Genomic DNA, 18,443 nt, shown 5'->3' with positions numbered 1-18,443 from the left:
AGCTCTTCACCACAGATCTAATAATAGCCCTTAGATCAGAGGCGAAGAAAGGGGTTTCTTCACAGATTGTCTGCTGAATGCAAGACTGGCATAGACGCTCAGGCCAGGTGATGGGTAAGCCTTCCCTACAGATGGCGCACTCCCTGTGCTTAGTCTTTATAAGACTTTTCTTGGACCTCTCCTAAAAAAAACACTAAGAAAAAAAGAGAGGAATCCTTTAGAAGAAAGTTTCACATAGATCACTTACCAAAGAATATTGCTGATGGTACCGGATAAGGAGGATAAAATGGGTCGAGTGACGTGTTTCCACTGGAGGCAGTGGAATCAGTCTTCTTCCCCGGATCCTTTTTGCTGGAGCTGTGACTGTGTTGGCTGGTTTCATTTGCATTCCGCATCTACCACCCCTCAGAGCAGCTGCCATACTTACCACTTTGCGCCCGCTGCAGCTGGACCTTCTTCTGCTTTATATGGAGAGAGAGCAGCACAGCAATATTAAGAATAAGTAAAAGGATGCTCCATGCTAGTCAGTAGCTAAGCTAGCAGAGGGCAGAGGGGGCGGTTGCCCCGGGCCCCGTGCTCAGAGGGGGCCCACTAGGAGCTTACGACCTGTGAGTGCTGCAGGGGCAAAGCAGAAACTCTTGTCCAGATGATGAAAATACATGCTAGAGGTGCTGCCAGGACCTGCGATGATGTCGTGCCCATGTAACCGAGTGAGAGGAGCCACATTTGCCAGTCAGAAACCAAACATCAAACAACTGATTCCTGAAGGAGATGGGAGGTGTGAGCGGTAATGAGTTAAGAGGGATTGCAGGGTGAGTGGCATATGAGGGGTGCAGACTGTGACAAAATAGTGTGAAGGGGTGCAGGGTGTTTGAGATAGGGGTAAGTTGGGGTACAGGCTGGGTGACACATGGGGATGCAAGCAGGGCCAGCTACAGGTTTTTGTGAGCCCCGCGTGAAGGAGTCTCAGTGGGCCCCATCCTCACGTAGACCCACACATACAGATACGTACACATACAGGCATACGTACATATACATACATACCGTATTTTTCGGATGATAAGACGCACTTTTCCTACCAAAAATTTGGGAGGAAAATGAGAGGTGCATCTTAAAATCCGAATGTAGCTTATCGGGAGGTGGAGAGGGGTCAAAAAAGGCAGGGGCAATGCTATGCGGTGTGCTGCCAGCGCTGCTCTGTGCGTCAGGCAGCGCAGCTCTGCTCTGTGTGGCTCGCTCTGCATTGTGCGGCTCGTTTTGCAGCGCGGCTCTGCTCTGTGTGGCACGGCTCTGCTCAGTGCTGCACGGCTCTGCTCTGTGCACTGTGGCTCTGCTCTATGTTGGGGGCTTTGCTCTATGCGGGCTGTTCTGCTTGCCGCGGCTCTGCTCTGTGTGGCACGGTTCTGCTCTGTGCGGCATGGCTCTGCTCTATGTGGGGCAGCTCTGTTTGGTGCGAGGCTGTTCTGCTCGTTGCAGCTCTGCTCTGTGCGGGGCTCGGCTCTGTGTGGCTCGCTCTGCATTGTGCAACTCGCTCTGCGCAGTGCTGTTCTGCTCGCCACAGCTCTACTTTGTGTGTGGCTGCCTTATTGCTCAGTGTGGCGGGTGGTAGGGTACCGGCCATTCTAAAGATGTTGGCGGTGAGGGCTTCTTCAAATAATGGCCCCTAGAGTCGGCTCGTGCGCAGATGGAGCTCTCAGCTCAAGCTCTCATCTGCACACGCCCGGACTCCGGATGCTATTATTTGAAGAAGCTTTCACCGCCAACATCTTCAGGATGCCTTACCGCCGGCCACACAGAGAAGGCCGGCACCGAGCAGCCCCGCACAGATCAGCCCAGCACAGAGCAGCGCCTGTAGTGAGTATCTGGGCCCCCCTCTGTACCACTCACAGCATCGCCGTACTCCAGTACCGCCCCTTCCTCCTGTAACCCCTGCTCCTCTGCCAGCCCCCCTTCCTTGGTAAGGACAACATTTTTTTTTTTATCCCAAATTTGGGGAGCGTCTTTTAAAATGAAAAATACTATATTTTAAAGAGAAATTCAGAAAAATACATATAAACAGACATAAATCTATACCCAGTCATACACACATAGATACACATCATACATGAACACACAGACGCGTTACAGATATTATTAATTTTGTGAAGCCGGCAACAGCCTCATTCACCTTCCTCGCTTGTCTCCGTCCAGGTCCTCCTGGGCATGTGTCTGTGTTGCACTGCATGATGGTCGTTAATAACAGACGTGGCCGCGCACAGTGCAAACAGACTGCTGTATATACATGACAGGAAGGGCTAGGGCTACAGTATATACAACACAGAAAGGGCAAGGGCTACAGTATATATATCATAGGAAGGGCTAGGGCTAGAGTATATACATCACAGGAAGGGTTAGGGCTACAGTATATACATCACAAGAAGGGCTAGCACTACAGTATATACAGTTAGGTCCAGAAATATTTGGACAGTGACACAATTTTCGTGAGTTGGGCTCTGCATGCCACCACATTGGATTTGAAATGAAACCTCTACAACAGAATTCAAGTGCAGATTGTAACGTTTAATTTGAAGGTGTGAGGTAAATCCGGAGATATGACGATAAATCATGATATTCAAGTTATGTCAGGAAGCCCTCTCCTGGTGTCACCCCCCCTTTCCTTCACACAACTCCTTCAAGCAGAAAATTTACCACAGGGATAAACGGTTTGTTTAGCAGATAGGTGTCAAAGGAACTGGTCTGTGTTCCACTTACACCTCCAACAGCCATCTCCTGTGATATGGAGATTAGATGATGTGGGAACAATGGACACAGGATGACCCCCTGCCGTGACCCTGTGGTAGGGGCTGCTATCTAATTAGCAAGCTTGGAAGTATCCAGACAGAACGACTCCAGTAAAATATGGTTCATATCTCGCAAGCCATATTTCCGATAAATATGGCAACCATAAAAATGGTGTCTCTGCATGCGGACGATGCTGGCACACCTTTTTTATGGGAGTAGGACATTGGGAAGTACCCCAGGCGTGATATCAGCCAATGGGGAACTAGTAGACAAGTCATGAGTCCTCTCGTTCTGTAGCTAAATTCATAACTGTCACAATGAGAGCGTTGGCGTCCGCCTACGACGCTCCCAGGCAAAGTTATGGCCCATATTCCATGTTGTGGATATTGTCCATAACTCCAGCCAGGGGTGGAGCAGTGCTCCCTCTGAGGTCACTAAGGTAGGAGGGGACCTGGATTTGCCCAGGTTGATAACCCTACTTCGGCCATTTTCCAGGGTTCTTTCGCCGGGGGTCACGTGTAGGAAACATCTGTGGGAAAGATCCTAGAAACCTGGTCTACAGCGCCCCCCTGTGGCCAGACGCACAAGGTAACTGCTGGAACTGTGTATGCCTGTTTGTAAACCATGCTTTGATTGTAACTGTACTCTGACATAACTGTATATTCTGTAGATTCCCTATTGTATATATTGTAGTTCTAGTGTGCTTTAGGCTGATTAAATTATATAATTAATCTTGGGCTGTTCTGTTATCTCGATCTTGAATCCCACGTCTGTGTGTTCGGCTAATAGTTACCGTGAAGCGGTTGGTGGCAGCGAGTTGTGCCAAGGATTATTGTGGGGAGGCCAGTGAGATTCGGGGAGGTTTTATATATTCCGCCCGCGGAGGTCGGGGGAATATATACCCTACTCTCACCGGGGACCCTTCAATAATCGGCATAAGTAGTATAGCGGCCTCCTTGCTTATTGTCGGGCAATTCCATAATTGGCCTGACTATAAGAGGGGCGCTAGAGAGCGCGTCACGTGCTCTGTCTGTCGGTCGGGAGGTATAAAGGAGGGGTGACCCCCACTTGTTACCCCCCGATTGTGACGTACTGGTAGCCAGCGCGGGGGATTTCTGAGTGACCCCCCCGGTGGTTCGTGACATATTGGTGGCAAGCGGTGGGATCGAGATAATAGTGTGTGTGAGTGTGAGACCCATACTCCCAGACACTAAAGACTGCCTGCAGCAGCTGTGGCTGCTGGGGTCTTCAGACTAGCTCAACACTAGAGTGTCAGAGTGCAGATACTGTAAGGTGTGTGGGTGCATCAGGTGTCAGTTCTGTGTCAGTGACCAAAAGTCTGCAAGAATGGCTGATGGCACCAGGAGCAGAGCTATGCAACTGGCCAATGCTAAAGCAGGAGCCGAAGAGAGGGAGGACGGTGCTGTGGACAGTAATGAGGAGGTTGCCCACGAGTCCTCCAGGAGCTCGACGCCAGAAAACCGTTCTGCAGAGGACAGCGCACAACCTGGCAATTATGGACAAGATGAGGAGCAGCTCACCCAAGGGTCCTCAACGAGCCAGATGCCAGCCCTCCGCTCTGCAATGGACAGTGAATCACCAGGCTCCGCAGCGGGCCGCAGATCACCACGTGCCATTCCACCGAGCCTGGGAGGCTCGGATAGCCTTCTTCAAATGGCTATGGCCCTTCTCCAGGCTGGAGACCAGGAGGGCTACAAGGAACTCCTGGCAGAGCGCAGGGCAGAGCGGCAGGCAGCGCGTGAAGAGCGCCAGGCAGAGCGTGAGGCTGCGGAGCGACGGCAACAGGCAGACCGTGACCACCAGCTGCAGCTAGCTCAGCTCCGGCCCTCATCAGCCACACGTGACCTTCAAGACACCAAACTTCCAAAGGTCCGTGTTGAGGACTTCCCAGTGCTGGAGAAGGATGGAGACTTGGACTCTTTCTTGACTGCTTTTGAACGGACTTGCCTGCAGCACCATCTGGACAAGGACCAGTGGGCCAAATACCTGACCCCCCGTTTAAGGGGTAAGGCCCTGGATATCCTTGGGGACTTGCCTGCTGAGGCAGATCAGGGCTATGACACCATCAAGCGGGCCCTGATCCAACAGTACAACCTCACTCCAGAGTCCTACCGCAAGAAGTTACGGAGCCTACAGAAGGGACCAAAGGACTCCTGGGCTGACCACAGGCGGGCACTTGCCCGAGCTGCCGACCACTGGACCCAAGGCCTGCAGCTTTCCACCGGACCGGAGATCCTGGACTTGTTCATCACGGAGCAACTCTTGTGGAACTGCCCTGAGGATCTCCGCCAGTTCATCCGAGACCAGAAGCCAAAGGGGTCCACGGCTACAGCTGCCCTGGCCGATGACTACACCAACAATCGGGCTCCTGAGGCCAGGAGAGCAGCCACCAGCAGCACCTGGAGAGGGGGTAAGATGAATTCTGCGACTGCCCCACCTGCCCCTAGACTGCAGGGGGTGTCCCCCTCAACTCCCCTCTCCAGGCCCGTGGCAGAACCAAGACGGTGCCACCAGTGCAACTTACCTGGACACTTCAAGGCCATGTGCCCTCAGCGTCCCATGGCCCCGGCTCCGTCCCCGTCCCAAGGGCCGCCCAAGGTGTATTGTGTGGGTGGGGGTGGTGGTAGGTCCCTGGACAGCTTCCAACCTGTCACCGTCGGCCAGTCTGTGACCATAGGACTGCGAGACAGCGCCTCGGAGGTGACTCTGGTGCGGCCTGAGATGGTGTCCCCCCAAGACTTGATACCTGGAAAAACCCTCGCTGTCTCCGGGATTGGAGGCATTGACCCGGCGCTGCCTGTTGCTGGCATTTATGTGGACTGGGGCGCAGGGCGAGGGGTGAGGGAGGTAGGGGTAACTGATCGGATCCCTGCAAACGTGCTACTTGGGACAGATTTGGGGCAGATAACCTCCCAGTTTGGGCCCCCCCCAAGGGCTGAACCTTCAGCCAGTACTGACATGCCTCCGGACAATGTTGATGTGTTATCTATGAATGATGTAATGGAGGAGGGAGTGAGCTCTGATTTTTCTGCTTGCACAGACACAGCTGCAGCTGTGACAGGGGAGGGGGTCAGAGAAAGGTGTGACCATGCCTCTACAAGTGATCAGCCAGTGAGCTGGGATCTGCTGCCCTCTGCAGGGATAAGCAGAGAGCAGGGTGCTGCAGGGGGAGGACCAGTGTGTGGGGTGGGGGCTACCACAGCAAATGTGGGGTCCCCAGAGATTTCACAGCGGGGTTCTGTTGCTGCAGGGGGGGAACAGGCAGGTGAGATTGGGGCCGGTCCAGGAGCGGAAGTGCTCCCAGGTAAGATCTCGGTACATGGTTCCCCCACAACCGGGGTGTCAGGAAGCCAGGTAGGTCTGCCTGAACCGGCGACTTGGTCAGGAACGGAGGAGGAGCAGGCACGACCCACGGTCGCAGCGGCTGTGGCCGCTGTCACCCGCAGTGGGAGTGCTGGAAGCCAAGGGGCCTCCCGGAGGTCCGATAGCTCTTCCCCTTCTGACCAAGTGGCAGCCGAGTCAGGTGGAGGCCAGGACACAGGTCCCGGGGTACTGACCGAAGATGTGACAGTCTCGTCGATTCTGGCCACATCTAGTCAGGGGTTTCAGGCAGCGTTAGAAGCTGACGACAGCCTGAAAGCTCTAACGGAGCAGGCGGCACAGCCTCCCTCGGACTCGGACCCGGAGCGAGTGGTCTGGGACCAAGGACGGCTGTACCGGGTCACGGTCCAGCAGGGTTCACCGGAGGCGTGGCCCAGGGACCGACAGTTGGTGGTACCCTATCCGTTCCGGACGGAGTTGTTGCGGATCGCACATGAGATTCCGATGGCCGGACACCTAGGGATCGCTAAGACCAAGGCCAGGTTAAACCAGCATTTCTACTGGCCAAAAATGGGGGCCGATGTGGCTGCCTACTGCCGTTCGTGTGAAACCTGTCAGAGAGTGGGGAAGGCGGGGCCACACCCCAAAGCCCCACTGGTATCTCTGCCAATCATCGATGAGCCTTTCAGGAGGGTGGCTGTGGATCTGGTCGGCCCGCTGGCCATCCCCAGCAGCTCCGGGAAACGCTTCATACTGACGGTAGTGGACTATGCCACCCGGTACCCAGAAGCAGTGGCCTTGTCGTCCATTCGGGCTGACAAGGTGGCCACCGCATTGCTGGAGATTTTCTCCCGAGTGGGTTTTCCCCAGGAAATGCTCACTGACCGGGGGACCCAATTCATGTCCCAGCTGATGGAGGCCCTCTGTAAGCAAGTCCAGGTGCGACATCTGGTGGCCAGCCCGTACCATCCACAGACTAATGGCCTGTGCGAGCGGTTCAATGGCACCTTAAAGCAGATGCTTAAGATGTTGGTCGACTCCCATGGGCGTGACTGGGAGCGGTATCTCCCACACCTGTTATTTGCTTACCGGGAGGTTCCACAGGCCTCAACAGGATTCTCACCGTTTGAGCTCCTGTACGGGCGACGTGTGCGGGGCCCCCTGGCTCTGGTGAAAGAGGCTTGGGAAGGGGATTTGGCCACCCCTGGAGTGTCGGTTATCGAGTATGTCATGCGCTTCCGGGACAAAATGCAGGCCTTGACGCAACTGGTACACGACAATATGGCTCAAGCCCAGGCCGATCAGAAGCATTGGTACGACCAGAACGCTTGTGAGAGGACCTACCAAGTGGGTCAAAAGGTGTGGGTACTGGTCCCCGTACCACAGGACAAGCTTCAGGCAGCCTGGGAAGGCCCATACCTCGTGTACCAGCAGCTCAACCCTGTAACGTACCTGGTCACCCTGGACCCTGCCCGTGGAAGGCGGAAGCCCTTCCATGTGAACATGATGAAGGCACATCATGAGCGGGAGGCGTGTGCGCTCCCCGTGTGCAACCTGCCCGAGGAGGGAGAAGCGGAAACCCTCTTGGATATGCTAGCCCAGGTTAGGGCAGGCGGATCCATTGAGGATGTGGAGGTTGGCCACCAGCTCTTGGAAGACCAACGGTCCCAGCTGTGGGCCACCCTACACCCCTTCCGGGGGTTGTTTACCAACCAGCCCGGAAGGACTAACTTGGCTGTCCATCACGTGGACACTGGGGATCATCCCCCAATCCGGCGTTCAGCATACCGGGTCTCCCTGGAGGTGCAGCAACACATGCGCCAGGAGATTGACGAGATGCTGAAGCTGGGGGTGATCCAGGCATCCAACAGCGCTTGGGCCTCGCCTGTAGTCCTCGTCCCTAAGAAGGACCGAACCACTCGGTTCTGCGTGGACTACAGGGGGCTCAATGCTGTCACGGTCGCCGATGCGTACCCAATGCCACGCATCGATGACCTGCTCGATCAGTTGGCCGGGGCTCAGTACCTGACCATCATGGATCTGAGCCGGGGATATTGGCAGATCCCCCTGACTCGCAAGGCCAGGGAACGCTCTGCCTTTATTACCCCATTTGGACTGTACGAGTCCACGGTGATGCCATTCGGGATGAGGAATGCCCCTGCCACCTTCCAGCGGATGGTCAACACCCTGCTCAAGGGACTTGAAGGGTACGCGGCCGCGTACCTGGATGACATTGCCGTCTTCAGTCCCACCTGGGAAGATCACCTAGAGCATCTAGCACAGGTGCTCAGGCGGATCCACCAGGTAGGTTTGACCATCAAGCCGGGAAAGTGTCAGCTGGCCATGAGCGAGGTCCAGTACCTCGGTCACCGGGTAGGCGGGAGAACACTGAAGCCCGAGCCTGAGAAAGTGGAGGCCATCGCGTCCTGGCCCACCCCCAGGACCAAGAAGCAGGTGATGTCCTTCTTGGGGACCGCTGGGTACTATAGGAGGTTTGTTCCATGCTATAGTAGCCTGGCAAAGCCCTTGACGGACCTCACCAAGAAGAAGCTGCCCTCTGCAGTCGAATGGACAATGGACTGCGAGACAGCCTTCCGGGCCCTAAAGGACGCCCTGTCCAGCCCGCCCGTGCTACAGGCAGCCGACTTCACGCGGCCGTTTGTAGTACAGACCGACGCCAGTGACTTCGGCCTCGGTGCGGTGCTCAGCCAGGTGGACTCTGCGAGCCAAGAGCACCCAGTCTTGTACCTGAGCAGGAAGCTGTTACCAAGGGAAGTGGCCTATTCCACGATGGAAAAGGAGTGCCTGGCCATAGTGTGGGCCCTGCAGCGTCTGCAACCCTATCTATACGGGCGCCACTTCATCGTGGAGACGGACCACAATCCCCTCAGCTGGTTACACACTGTCTCCGGGACGAATGGCAGGTTGTTGCGATGGAGCCTGGCGCTCCAGCAATACAACTTCACCATTCGACACAAAAGGGGCCGTAACCACGGTAACGCAGACGGGCTGTCCCGACAAGGAGAGGTCGCGGACGGGCGCACGGGGGAACACTGGAGTGTGCTGCCCCCTAGCGCCCTCAAAAGGGGGGAGGTGTGAGGTAAATCCGGAGATATGACGATAAATCATGATATTCAAGTTATGTCAGGAAGCCCTCTCCTGGTGTCACCCCCCCTTTCCTTCACACAACTCCTTCAAGCAGAAAATTTACCACAGGGATAAACGGTTTGTTTAGCAGATAGGTGTCAAAGGAACTGGTCTGTGTTCCACTTACACCTCCAACAGCCATCTCCTGTGATATGGAGATTAGATGATGTGGGAACAATGGACACAGGATGACCCCCTGCCGTGACCCTGTGGTAGGGGCTGCTATCTAATTAGCAAGCTTGGAAGTATCCAGACAGAACGACTCCAGTAAAATATGGTTCATATCTCGCAAGCCATATTTCCGATAAATATGGCAACCATAAAAATGGTGTCTCTGCATGCGGACGATGCTGGCACACCTTTTTTATGGGAGTAGGACATTGGGAAGTACCCCAGGCGTGATATCAGCCAATGGGGAACTAGTAGACAAGTCATGAGTCCTCTCGTTCTGTAGCTAAATTCATAACTGTCACAATGAGAGCGTTGGCGTCCGCCTACGACGCTCCCAGGCAAAGTTATGGCCCATATTCCATGTTGTGGATATTGTCCATAACTCCAGCCAGGGGTGGAGCAGTGCTCCCTCTGAGGTCACTAAGGTAGGAGGGGACCTGGATTTGCCCAGGTTGATAACCCTACTTCGGCCATTTTCCAGGGTTCTTTCGCCGGGGGTCACGTGTAGGAAACATCTGTGGGAAAGATCCTAGAAACCTGGTCTACAGCGCCCCCCTGTGGCCAGACGCACAAGGTAACTGCTGGAACTGTGTATGCCTGTTTGTAAACCATGCTTTGATTGTAACTGTACTCTGACATAACTGTATATTCTGTAGATTCCCTATTGTATATATTGTAGTTCTAGTGTGCTTTAGGCTGATTAAATTATATAATTAATCTTGGGCTGTTCTGTTATCTCGATCTTGAATCCCACGTCTGTGTGTTCGGCTAATAGTTACCGTGAAGCGGTTGGTGGCAGCGAGTTGTGCCAAGGATTATTGTGGGGAGGCCAGTGAGATTCGGGGAGGTTTTATATATTCCGCCCGCGGAGGTCGGGGGAATATATACCCTACTCTCACCGGGGACCCTTCAATAATCGGCATAAGTAGTATAGCGGCCTCCTTGCTTATTGTCGGGCAATTCCATAATTGGCCTGACTATAAGAGGGGCGCTAGAGAGCGCGTCACGTGCTCTGTCTGTCGGTCGGGAGGTATAAAGGAGGGGTGACCCCCACTTGTTACCCCCCGATTGTGACGTACTGGTAGCCAGCGCGGGGGATTTCTGAGTGACCCCCCCGGTGGTTCGTGACAGAAGGTTTGAACAAAAATATCTGATAGAAATTGTAGGAATTGTACACATTTCTTTACAAACACTCCACATTTTAGGAGGTCAAAAGTAATTGGACAAATAAGCCAAACCCAAACAAAATATTTTTATTTTCAATATTTTGTTGCGAATCCTTTGGAGGCAATCACTGCCTTAAGTCTGGAACCCATGGACATCACCAAACGCTGGGTTTCCTCCTTCTTAATGCTTTGCCAGGCCTTTACAGCCGCAGCCTTCAGGTCTTGCTTGTTTGTGGGCCTTTCCGTCTTAAGTCTGGATTTGAGCAAGTGAAATGCATGCTCAATTGGGTTAAGATCTGGTGATTGACTTGGCCATTGCAGAATGTTCCACTTTTTTGCACTCATGAACTCCTGGGTAGCTTTGGCTGTATGCTTGGGGTCATTGTCCATCTGTACTATGAAGCGCCGTCCAATCAACTTTGTGGCATTTGGCTGAATCTGGGCTGAAAGTATATCCCGGTACACTTCAGAATTCATCCGGCTACTCTTGTCTGCTGTTATGTCATCAATAAACACAAGTGACCCAGTGCCATTGAAAGCCATGCATGCCCATGCCATCACGTTGCCTCCACCATGTTTTACAGAGGATGTGGTGTGCCTTGGATCATGTGCCGTTCCCTTTCTTCTCCAAACTTTTTTTTTCTTCCCATCATTCTGGTACAGGTTGATCTTGGTCTCATCTGTCCATAGAATACTTTTCCAGAACTGAGCTGGCTTCATGAGGTGTTTTTCAGCAAATTTAACTCTGGCCTGTCTATTTTTGGAATTGATGAATGGTTTGCATCTAGATGTGAACCCTTTGTATTTACTTTCATGGAGTCTTCTCTTTACTGTTGACTTAGAGACAGATACACCTACTTCACTGAGAGTGTTCTGGACTTCAGTTGATGTTGTGAACGGGTTCTTCTTCACCAAAGAAAGTATGCGGCGATCATCCACCACTGTTGTCATCCGTGGACGCCGAGGCCTTTTTGAGTTCCCAAGCTCACCAGTCAATTCCTTTTTTCTCAGAATGTACCCGACTGTTGATTTTGCTACTCCAAGCATGTCTGCTATCTCTCTGATGGTTTTTTTCTTTTTTTTCCAGCCTCAGGATGTTCTGCTTCACCTCAATTGAGAGTTCCTTAGACCGCATGTTGTCTGGTCACAGCAACAGCTTCCAAATGAAAAACCACACACCTGTAATCAACCCCAGACCTTTTAACTACTTCATTGATTACAGGTTAACGAGGGAGACGCCTTCCGAGTTAATTGCAGCCCTTAGAGTCCCTTGTCCAATTACTTTTGGTCTCTTGAAAAAGAGGAGGCTATGCATTACAGAGCTATGATTCCTAAACCCTTTCTCCGATTTGGATGTGAAAACTCTCATATTGCAACTGGGAGTGTGCACTTTCAGCCCATATTATTATTATAATTGTATTTCTGAACATGTTTTTGTAAACAGCTAAAATAACAAAACTTGTGTCACTGTCCAAATATTTCTGGACCTAACTGTATGCTGTGCTCAGTGTACTGGGGGATGATGGCTGGAGCTGCGCTGCGGCTCCTCTTCATATGTGGGACTGGAGCACACTGTGTGGTAGCTCCGCCCACAGATGAACTTCAATGCAGGAGGTGCACAGAGCATTCAACAGTGAATGCTGTGTGCCAGTGTGGATTAAAGGGCTGGCAACCGCACTATCCAGGATTCAGGATAGTGTGGCTCCCAACCCAAGCACTGCAGTCCCTGGAACTAAGCCCGGGGTCCGCAGGACTGAAGACGGCGAGTAGACCCCTCAGCTGTCCAGGGCTCCAGCATTTGCCCGGGTCTGCCAGATGCTGATGCCGCCCCTGAATGCAGGGTGTGTGGAATATGGGGGTTCAGGGTGTTTGAGAGAGGTGTAAGTTGGGATACATGCTGTGTGATATATAGGGATATGGGGTGCAGGGTCTCTGGGATATGGGGATGCAGTGTGTGGGATATGAGGGTACAGGCTGGGGTGAAGGGTTTGTGGGATATGGGGTGCAGGCTGTGTGGGATATGGGGTGCAGGCTGTGTGAGATATTGGGTTGCAGGGTGTGTGAGAGAGAGCACGACAAAGGAGGTAAAGATGAGGGACAAGGTAAGTGCTCCACCATGGAGCTGTAGATGCGAGGAACTTTTACTGTAAAGTGTGGGAGGGGGAATAGGAGTATTCACTCAGTATATAGAGTGACAGGACATTATGGGAGGCAGTAAGGACAGTGTGAGGGCACAGTATGAGAGGAGCAGTATACGAGGGACAATGTGAGGGCACATTGTGAAGGCTGTACAGAGTGAAAAGACAGCAGAGTATGGAGAGGGGGCCGTGTGGCAAGTGGCATGGAAGGTGTGGACAATGTGGAGGCCATTGTTTATATCACAGGTATATTATTTTGTATGGACAGCATATAGGGCATGGTTAATGAGGGGGGATGGTTTTATGGATATTTTTCATAAAGAAAGACAGTGTGGCGGCCATAATTCATGGTGGAGGGATGGTGCAGGGGTTGTAGCATATGAGAGACACAATGTGGAGGCCATGTATCATTAGGGGGACAGAGAGCACAGTGGGGGAAATATTTTTTCAGGTGCACAGTGTAATGGTTATTTAGTCCACAGTATGTGCGGATATTTTTTATTTAGATGTAATAATGACACTCATATTTTTTAGGGCATCATGTTGGGATATGTTGTGAAAAAACAGAGAAAATGGAAGTCTGTGGAAAGAAGCTGTATACATCCAAAGTCATCATGTTGTCTGAATCAGATGAAGAATAGAGTGAGACAAAGCCAATCAAAGAAGAAGTCACCAATACGGTACCTGGATCTAAGGGAGCATTTATACTGGACAATTCCTGCATTTAAAGGGAATATGTCACCAGGTTTTTGCTCCCCATTTGAGAGCAGCATAATGTATTGACTGAGACCCTAATTCCAGCGATGTGTCACTTACTGAGCTGTTTGAGGTCAATTTGATAAAATCAATGTTTTCTCTGCTGCAGCTATAGCAGTCATACAGAACTCATGAATATGCTGGACTACCTGCAGCATGCCAAGTAGTCCTGTAATGATGATCTACTGCTGATTAATCAGTAATTTTATCAAAACTACACTGAGCAGGTCAGTAAGTGACATCGCTGGGAATCAGGATCTCTGCCCCTATGTTATGCTGGTCTCAGATTAGAGGGCAAAAACCTGGTGACAGATTCCCTTTAAATGATAGTCGATTGTTTGGTTATATGAAGCAGATCGGCAGCTGTTTAATGGCCTGTGACTGCAGACTTGTGAATCCTCATAGCATGCACACAGTGCACTGTCAAGGTTTTCCAGTGCCGGTGGTGAGAGCGGCCATCATGTGAGCACAAGTGTGTGATTGGCATACTTCTAGCCACATCTACATGAGGCTTTAGTCTGACTTATTGGTAGGGTACGTGATCAATTTAAGTGCTTAGAACAGCATGATACCAGCTACGGTCCTGCCGCTACACTTAACCGTACCAGTCTGCGAATGCATGCTGCAATTTATTTTTTCCTCAGACCATTCGGTCCAAGGACAAAATCGAACATGTGCACTGCCTCATTTGATAACAGTGGTCTGAGTGTGATCCAATATTTTGTTGGATCGCACTTGGACCAAAAACACGGTTGTCTACACAAGCTATTAGGCTACGACACCATAGTTGTAAATATGGTTACCTGGTTAGGGGCCCACTCAGACATTTCGCCCCCTCTGAGCCGAACCCCTAGCTACGCCTCTGATGCTAGTGGAAGGTACATGTGCGGGTCCCTCCCTTCTATGGATTCTTCAATCATTTGAATAATTATTTCTACAGTGACATAGGTTGTTTTCTAGGAAGAATTACATCATTTCTGCACTTACATATTGTGTGGTTCTAAAGGATTTAGGTGTATATTTTATTATATTCACTTACTTTGCAGTGATGGTATTGGTCTCTATTTAATGTACCAAGGTTATACATGGTTTTACCTTTGTATTCATATGGTCATATGGAAAGGCACCCTGTGTTGCATTCTGGGCCATGGTGTGATTGTATTTCAGTTTTTTGGGCTAGGGACAATACTGTGGTGTTGTTCTTGGGGTTTTTTTTGGCATTTAAAGTGCTATTCCACTACACTTTTCACACTTCATTAAATGCAATCCCAAACTAACCATGATTGTTTATGTATAGGATTGTGTATGTCTACTGTATATCGACATATTTTTATTTATTTTGCGAGATACGACCATGGATTTTATTTTAAGTCCTATATTTTCATCTGTTTATTGCACTATTAATGTGACTACTAATTTTGGATCTGTAAGTTTACTATACATCGGGGTCGGGAACCTATGGCTTGAGAGCCAGATGTGGCTCTTTTGATGGCTGCATCTGGCTCGCAGACAAATCTTTAATAATAAAAAAATACCGTATTTTCCAGTTTGTAAGACGCACTTTTTTCCCCCAAAACTGGGGGGAAAAAATGGGAGTGCGTTTTACAAACTGCATATGGCTTTTTTTAATTCAATCTCGATGCGGGAGATTCAAAGCAGCCCGTTGGCAGATAAGTGGTCCTCGCTGCTGCGACACCCCACGAGCCTGCAGTATCGCCAATCCTCTGCTGTCGCACACTGAGCCACGACACCCCCTCTTCTGAACCCGCCGGCAGATCAATGGCGCCCGCCACTGTGTAAATCACTGATGTAATTTTCTGTGTCTCAAGAAGAGTTAAGGTGGTGTCACACATAGCGATACAGCAGCGATCACGACCAGCGATCTGACCTTATCAGGATCGCTGCTGCGTCGTTACATGGTCGCTGGTGAGCTGTCAAACAGGCAGATCTCACCAGCGACCAGCCACCAGCTAGCAGCGAACGCGTGGAAGCGTAACTAAGGTAAATATCGGGTAACCAAGGAAAGCACTTCTCTTGGTACCCGATATTTACATTAGTTACTAGCGTCCACCGCTCTCACGCTGCCAGTACCGGCTCCCTGTTCTCTGCACTCCTAGCCAGAGTACACATTGGGTTAATTACCCGATGTGTACTCCAGCTACGTGTGCAGGGAGCCGGCACTGGCAGCGTGAGAGCACACCGCTTAGCGCTGGCTCCCTGCACTCCTAGCCAGAGTACACATCGGGTTAATTACCCGATGTGTACTCCAGCTACATATGCAGGGAGCCGGCACTGACAGCGTGAGAGCGGCGGATGCTAGTAACTAAGGTAAATATCGGGTAACCAAGGAAAGGGCTTCTTGGTTACCCGATGTTTACCGTGGTTACAGCTTACCGCAGGCTGCCAGACGCCGGCTCCCTGCTCGCTTCAGTTCGTCGCTCTCTCGCTGTCATACACAGCGATGTGTGCTTCACAGCGGGAGAGCAACGTCCAAAAAATGAAGCAGCACATTCAGCAACGACCGGCAACCTCATAGCAGGGGCCAGGTCGTTGCTGGATGTCACACACAGCGACGGGACATCGCTGCTACGTCACAGAAAATGGTGACTTAGCAGCGACATCGTTGTCGTCGTCGTCGCAATGTGTGACACCACCTTTAGGCCCTGTGTGCACCCTTTGTTTTTCTGCTCCTTGCTTGTTATCTTGTTATAAGAGCTGACATCACCTCCTGTCATGCGCTTATCTCTCACTATGGAGACCACTCTGGACATCCTGAGGATCACTACACACTGGTAATCTCTTTTTTTTACCATGTATTTAAATTGTACTATATTGTTATTGCCTTTCCCTGTGCGTGTGGTGATACGCAAGGGATTTCCATGCCCCATTTTCCATCTTACTGCTCCTAGGTATTCACCAGGATTCTTATTTGCAACACATGTGGATGTTTTGTATTTTTCAGTGTTTTCCCAAAGTCCTTGCTCGCACTGCAATGTCAGCATATGCTGTGTGGGGTGCTCTGTTTTGGATTACCAGCCAAGGTGAAGCTGCCAGCTGTGGCCTGCAGGCTGCAGCCGTCTGCTTTACCTGAGCTGGCTACAAAAAAAAATAGGGGGGACCCCACGTCCTTTTTTTTTTAAATTATTTATTTTTTGGCTAAATATAAGGCTAAGCCTTTCATGTGGCACTAAAGGATGCAAGATTACAAAATGCTGGGGAATAGGACATTATATGTCTTTCTCATCTAAAAGTTTGTTTAAAAGAACTGAGAGTCCTCAGTGGTTGATACCTTTTAATGGCTAACTGAAAAGATGGTAATAATAGCAAGCTTTCGAGACTACTCAGGTCTCTTCATCAGGCTCAGTATAATACAAAATCTGAAGAGTCACATAGTTATACACAACAGGAGATAGAATAGAGCACTAAAGACGACAAGTTATGTGAAGCAGAACTATCACTATGGCAAGGGGGCAAACTGTTGTGGCCATAAATATTGCTGCAGTTCATAGATAAGCAGTGTGAAAGTTTTATTGTCCTCTGGTTGGGGTCTGGTCCGGGCTGTGATGCCCCCAGATGCTCTGAGGAACACATTTCTTAATTGATGTAAAAAGACATAAATCCATGCGACACATTCATTCCTGTTCTGAGTGTGTCAAAGGTCATGATAAGATTGTATTCCCAGACTCTCCTGTCTCTTTTGGACTTGAAATTTCCTTTCAATATCAGCAATTTCATGTCCATGATGCTGTGGTCTGGATTACAAAAATGTTTTGGCCACAGGTAGATCCTTTTTTCCCTAATTGTGTGGCGGTGAGAATTCATCCTTGTCCTGAGCTGTTGTCCTGTCTCCCCTACATACAGAACCCCAGTTGGACATTTGGTACATATAATCAAGTACACCACATTAGTTGTGGTGCAGTTGAAGGTACCTGGGATCTTGTAGCCCTGAAGTGATCTGGGAATTTTTATCTTGTCCGTTGTCAAAATAAATGGACAGGCCTTACATTTTTTCTGGTTGCATGGAAATGTTGCGGTTGTTGTTGGAGAGGACAGGGAGCTTCTGACAATCATGCTTCTTTGATTCGGGGGCTACCTAAAACAAAGAAGTGGGGGGTCTGGAAAAATAGATTTTAATCGGGTATCTTTTTGCAGTGATGGTTGTAGTTTCCGTGCAGCTCTTCTTAACACCTCCAGATTTGGATTGTAGATGATTACAAGAGGTACCCGGTTGTTTTCTTCTTTAGTTTTATAATGTAGGAGATGGTTTCTTGATATTCTGGTGGCTCTTGCAATCTGTTTTTCAATTGTTCTTGGGTGGTAGCCTTGATTCAAAAGGTCTTTCTGAGGCCCTCAAGGTGATTGTATCTATCTGTAGGGTTGGAACATATCCGATTGTACCTGATGGCCTGACAGTACACTAGAGTTTGTGTTTTGGATGACAGCTGTCCCATTTCAGGTATGTTGTACGGTCACAATTGGCTTCTTGTACAGGGATGTCTCTATTTCAGTTCTGTAGTTTAATGAAGGTGTCCAAAAAGTTGATCTCAGTGCAGGAGTAGTTGAGTGTTAGGTTGATGGTGGGATGAAACTGATTAAAGTGTTCATGGAAGGTCTTCAGCTGTTCCTCAGACTCTGTCCAGATGATTAAAATATCATCATTGTAACAGTAGTAGGCCAGAGGCCTGATAGAACAAGAGTATAAAAAGTCACTCAAGCTTGGCCATGAAAAGATTTGCATATTGTGGTGCCATTTTGCTTTCCCATTGCAGTCCGTCTCCTGTAGATATTTGTTATTGTCAAATGCAAAGTAATTATGGGTGAGGATGAATTTTGTAAGTTTCACCACAGAATCTGCATCAATTCCTGTATTTTCCAGGAAAACTTTACAAGCATTTAATCCATCCTGGTGTGGAATATTCGAGTACAAGGATTCCACATCCAT

This window comes from Anomaloglossus baeobatrachus, chromosome 2 (assembly GCF_048569485.1).
Source record: "Anomaloglossus baeobatrachus isolate aAnoBae1 chromosome 2, aAnoBae1.hap1, whole genome shotgun sequence".
In the NCBI taxonomy this organism is placed as follows: Eukaryota; Metazoa; Chordata; class Amphibia; order Anura; family Aromobatidae; genus Anomaloglossus; species Anomaloglossus baeobatrachus.
This window is presented reverse-complemented; position numbering follows the sequence as displayed.